The sequence below is a fragment of the Macrobrachium nipponense genome, chromosome 22 (assembly GCF_015104395.2).
Source record: "Macrobrachium nipponense isolate FS-2020 chromosome 22, ASM1510439v2, whole genome shotgun sequence".
Lineage (NCBI taxonomy): Eukaryota > Metazoa > Arthropoda > Malacostraca > Decapoda > Palaemonidae > Macrobrachium > Macrobrachium nipponense.
This window is the reverse complement of record NC_087213.1, coordinates 7298996-7304995: the sequence shown is the minus strand read 5'-3', so window position 1 is coordinate 7304995 and position 6000 is coordinate 7298996. Positions and strand designations below refer to the sequence as shown.

The following is a 6000-nucleotide window of genomic DNA, read 5'->3' as shown; positions in this document are numbered from 1 at the left end:
TTTCCGTCCAGACAAGTAGTGCTGAATGGCTCTTTCCTGGTGAATCTCGCCGTTGAAGAAGCGCGGTGCAGTGGCAGAGAGCTCTCTCCTGTTTTTCCCAGTGTAGAACCAGTATTCAGTACCAAAGTGGTCTTCCAGCTGTCAGAAGTGCTTGTTGTCTTCTAAGGCAGCAGTACATGAGCGCCCAGCAGTGTCCAAGTCAGTGATGCCGTTTTTTTCTTCACAACATTTGGCTTTTGGCAGTGTTCCCTGTGCAGTTCACCTGATTTTTTTAAACGTTGTTTTATATTTAATGGATAGAATGCGTATTTTCCTATGTAGAGTTATTTTCTGTGATGTTAGAAAACTACATGTCACTAACTTAACATAAAGTAATTTTGACAAAGAAAAATAAAGGATTTCAATAAAATTCATTTGTATAAATAAACAGGATATGTTTTATAGCTTTATTTTCATAATAAAACATAAAAAGGCAAAGTGAAGAATTTTATTCTTCAGGGCCATGGCTTGTGGTCGGAAAAGCCACGGAGGGTTGCCAGATGTCACCAGAAAGCCACACTAATAGACAAAATTCCTCAAAATGGCAACCCTGGTCCAAGTGTCCAGCAGTTCTTGAGTTGGCACCAACCTGTAGAGCTTCCAGCACCTGCTCTCTATTAGTGTCTGGCACTGGTTCCTCACTTGTTTTTTTACACCTGTCCACCATTTCAGAAGGCACTGTCTATTTACTTTGGTCCCACCAGGAATTGTCTAGCACCCACTCATGATGAATTCTGCTTTATCTTCCTTGTTTTCATTCTCCTATAAAGACACTCTTGCATGGGCAAAAACTGATGCCATGCTGAAAGATTGGTTCATCCTGGACCTCTCTTCTCTTCCACAAGTTTTTAGGCTCATTGCAACATGACAGTGATCCTCTTAGCCCCATTCTGAACCCTTAATGATGGTTCCTGATCAGATACGGTTGTTGGTGGACTTTCCATGACTCCTTCCACAATCCATATCTACTTAGACAACCTCACTTCAAAAGATACCACTAAGGGTGAGCTGCTCTTTCACGGACAGATTTACAGGAGGAATGGATTTTTTCAAGACTAACTGCGGAGACTGTTGCAAGATGCAGACGTCAGTCTTCTTGCCAAGTGTTCCGACCTAAGTGGGCAGTTCCTCTTTAGCTCAGATATTGGAACTCCTATACCACAGGATCGCCAAGGGTCTTTCTTCTTCCACTTTCAAGGGGCATAGCACAATGCTGGGCTCAGTATTCTTCCACCTTCAGGGGGCTCCAATGAATGTTATTTTTGAGATGCACTCTCAGATTCAGGAGAAGGATTTGCCTACCTGTTAAGGGAAAGCTAAGGATGTCAGAATACCCTCTGTCTCACTAGCTTTCAGGCACAATATGTCACTCACTTCCGTTTGGCAATAGGCCTACTGTAAGTTTAATAGTTCTTCGCTTTTCACTTTTTTCTTTGTCAAAACAGTGTTTGAATTTTTGTAGCACTGTAGGACCATAATTAGCATTTGGCATGGCACTGAGGGAGGAAGCATAGGCTTTGCTCCTATCTCTTCACCTTGTAGTAAGGTACTGAATTTTTTGGGGGGTGGGGGTGGTACAGTGTACCTGGAGCACCCACTACTCACAGTGGGTGGGTAATGGTGTTGTGTCAGTGTAGGTGAACAACGTTGACTGGTTGATTTATATTTTTTGGTATTGTGTCCAGGGCAAGAGCACTTTGTGATGTTTTGCCAGCCAATGGAATATATCCATGTATCCCACCTACTGTTGTATTCAGCTATATAAGTAGTACTTGGTGAGTTACATAAAAATGACATTTTTATATATACTTACCAAATAATTACAAAATTGGAGCCTTCCCTCCTCCCCTTACGTGGACATGAAGGCATAACCAGAATGATGTTGTCTGCTAAGTCGTTCCTAGTATATTCTGGTTAGTGGGTGAGAGTTAGTCACCTGTAAAAAATGAAGGCGCTAGTGTGAATTTTGAATTTAAGGTGCTGTACTACATAGTTGAAACCATAACTAAGTTATTACTTGGTAAGTATATATAAAACTTTATATTATTATAAAATGTCATATTTCATTTTCTTTTCATTTAGAGTATTTTTAGTGCCACAGTATTGAAAGCATATATATACTTTGTTTCTATGTTTTTATTTAACGTGTAACTTTAGATATGTTTTTCAGCTGTGATTGTATGTGAACAGTGTGAGAGCAGAGGCCACCTGCTGACAAAGCATGGCTCCTGTGGTTTGGAGATTATCGAATAACACTGGTAAAACATCAGTTTTATGTTTTTGTACCTCTTAATGTCCCTTTTTTTAAGAATTGTAGATTTGAGTAACACTATTGATAGAACTTTTGCTTTTGTTTAATATTGTAAAAATTCTTGAACCAGTCATGGATGTAAAGTTAAAGGTGCTGTCATCTTAGGAAAGGAGATTTTTTTTGAGGTACATGGTTGGAAAATTTATACCAAGAGTTAGACACAGAACATCAATTTAGCACAATACACTCCCTCTGGAAAAATTTTTTAAAGATTTTGTTGGCCTGAAGATTTGTTATGTATTAAAGAGGGGAATCTTTTCTAGGGTTAAGAATTACTAGCAGGTTTAACCTATTACCCCTACCCTCCTCAATGGCAAGGACCAATTGTATTTGATATTTTTATCTAGGAGGTTCACATACAAAGTTTGGGCTTTTGTAACCCTGTCTTTTACCCTTGACTTCCTTGTGATGACCTGTAGAGTTTGATCATACATGAAAGATGAAAACTGGAGAAAGGAGTATTAAAGAAGATGGATAGCAAAAGGACACATGAGTAAAAGTCAGAAAATAATGCAGTAGGGCTGACTGAAAAGCATGAATCACCTTTGATACCATAAAGTGTACCACTCAGAGCACACTGTAAGTGGTATCCCTTACAGAATTAAGAGTTTCAGCTTCGTCTGGTCGTATCTATATTTCTCTACCAGATTTTGACCTTCTTTGCTTAATTATGACCTTTTTCATGGTGGGATATACTGTGCCTACTGCGGTTCATTAGTTCATTATCAGTTCCAGAGCTAGTACCTTCTTTCTTGTCCAAAAATATAGGCATGTGTTAAAGGATTGTTTAGATACATTTTTCTTTTGCATGCTTCTTATTTAATGAATGATGTCACAATATAATGTTACTTTTTTTAGGTGCCGTTACCTGCCATCAAGGATTTTTGCAAAGTCTTTCCAAGGTACTTTTGTAAATATGTACAATCCAAGCTACAACTCTGCTGTCTTGGAATGTCTCAAGGTAAGGTAAATTATTGTTAAGAGGTTTGCAAAATTATATTTATATTAAGCCTTGATTTTTAAGATAGCACATTCACCAGATTCTTTTACAGTTGTTACTGTGAATGCTAACCATATCTTAAGTTTTATACTTGAAGCCAAGGCATAAGGCTATCTTGAGTTATTTATAATACAAACACATACATTTATGAATGGTTAATCATTGTCATCATTATCATCAGTTTATAACGGTGGATGTTCAGTGATTTTTTTTTCCCATATTGTCGAATGTCTCTTGTACTTTCTGCTTGAATTCATATTTGATTCTGTCATGTCTTAAATTGATAATTTTTTCATTTTGCACAAGCATAATTTTTTTTATTTTCAGGAGTGTAGAAAGCAGTCTGGATTGGAAGAACTCACCCATAAGAGAGCTTATATAAGATGGGGAGAAAATGGCTTGACAGGCTTAAAGAACACGGCTACTGGAAAAGGTATAGTATTAAAGCAGTTAAATATTTTATGTTCATCTTTGAACCCTTAATACATATTAACTGAAAAGTAAAAGCTATAGACCCTTTAGTGTAAGATTTCTTGGTAATTTCACACCTTTCAAACAGCCAAATGCAAATCACCTTTAGTTCCATCTACAGTATGAGAGTGAAGAGACCTCTTAAATGGAGAGTTCCCATTAAGTCAATATATTGTGTAATGATCATGTTAGTGTGCAACTAGTAAAGCATCACACTAAGCACTTATTATTTGAAAGTTACAATAGAGTGCTGCAAATTTATAATACAGTGGTACCTCGGCTCAGGAACAAAGCGGCATACGAACCAGATGTTTAAAAAAACTTTGTTCCGGTTCACGAACCATGCTTCAAGCCACGAAGACACAAACAGTAGGCTTACTTCTTTTCCTCCTCTTTATCTATCCTATTTTCTATTTAAGTTAAAAAAGTAAAAGAGAATGCTAAAAGAATCGTTGGTAATGTTATACTTGTTGCGTAAACGCATACAGCCAGAAAAAAGCTGATTTGCTAGTATGAACAACTGATTCTGATAACAACAGCAGTTTGCTTGTGTTTCAACCATAGTACAATAGTAAAACATTACTGTAGTTATGTTACAAATCACGTTAAGTAGAATAGGGGAAAGGTCGGCAAGGGCATATATTGTTAAATTTAAGCTGCAAGTTGTAGCTGAAACTCAGGAAAGAATGTTCATCTGCTAATGACTATTATCGTGCATTAGCAACATGGAGAACTCCGCAACTTCAGTATACAGGCGGTCCCCGGGTTACGACGGTTCCGGCTTTACGACGTTCCGAGGTTACGACGCTTTTTCTTAAATATTCAATGGAAAAATCCGTCTTGGGTTACGACGCTTGTTCGAGGTTACGACGCTGACGCTTCCGACGCTCCAAGTTAACGACGCTTTTAAAAAACTCATACTATGATAAAAATCCTTTATAGTTTAGCACAGTATATTAATAAAAATAAGTTTCTGGTTAGATTACAACAAAAATTTTGAGGTTATGATGATTTTCGACACTTTTTATGTCGTATTTTTCTGTGTTTTTTAGTGACGCCTCATATGCGGAACTAGTTTCCGAGCGAATGAATACATACTAGCTTGCGGTGCGCAAAGTTTACATATAACAGTCCAAAAGCACAAATAATGAAAAAAACTCATTGCTCGTTTCAGTAATAATAACAAAAAAACGAAGTTCTGGTTAGATTACAACGAGAGGAGATGAGAGAGACGAGAGAGAGAGAGAGAGAGAGAGAGAGAGGAGAGAGAGAGAGAGAGAGAGAGAGTTAAGGACAGAGAAGTGTTCGTTTCGTTAAAAAACGGCCTCTGACTCATGCCAGTAAATGTTTGTTGATACTAATAATATAAGCCTATTAAAGATACGTTTACTTTAATTAGTCTATATGATACGTCAATAGTAATCAACTGTTCTTGTAGCCTCAAGATTTGGCAAAATCGAAGTATCCAAAGAGAGACATTATCCAGTACACTGGAACCTTGACATACGAATTTAATTTGTTCTGTTACCATCGTCGTATATCAAAACAGTTGTATCTCAAAGCATTTTTTCCCATTTAAAATAATGTAATATGTATTAATCCGTTTCTAGCGGTATGAAACCACACCTAAACACAGCTAAATTACATATAATATGCACAATTTATACACAAATAAACGAGTAATAACACACAATGATAAAATAACATAGCAATGTGATAAATGATAATAAATGTTAATAAAATCAATTACAAAAAAAAAAAAAAGGAATTTTACTTACCACAACGAAAGATGACGTGAGGCCAGCAGGGGGAGGAGGTAGGGAAGGGTGGCAGGGAACGATTTGTTCTCTTTTATTTACGTATGTACACCTAACTACGTAATGAAACACAAATGAAATAACATTGCTAAACTAATTTTTTATTTTTTTATTTTAATCAGTTTTGTAGTTTAGAAATAATGTTTGATGCCTTTGGAATGGTTTTATGCTTTTGCTATAATTTCATGTTTGCTTCCATCAAAATCATTTTCTGGGTTTTTTCTTATCACCTGCTTTGTCTTTAGCTTTGAGACCATGGTTAATAATAAAATAGACAAAATAACACGAAAAATAGGCGCAAATACAACGAACTAAACACGCTGTGTTAACATGCAGCACCAACAAACAAACAGGACTGAACG

At 36.7% G+C, this 6000-nt stretch overlaps 1 protein-coding gene across 1 annotated transcript in view; it reads right to left on the bottom strand.

Moving 5' to 3' along the window:
- Nucleotides 1-6000, bottom strand: part of LOC135198471 (DNA (cytosine-5)-methyltransferase 3A-like) — a gene marked incomplete in the record, with an annotated part of 337711 nt that overhangs the window by 151769 nt on the left and 179942 nt on the right.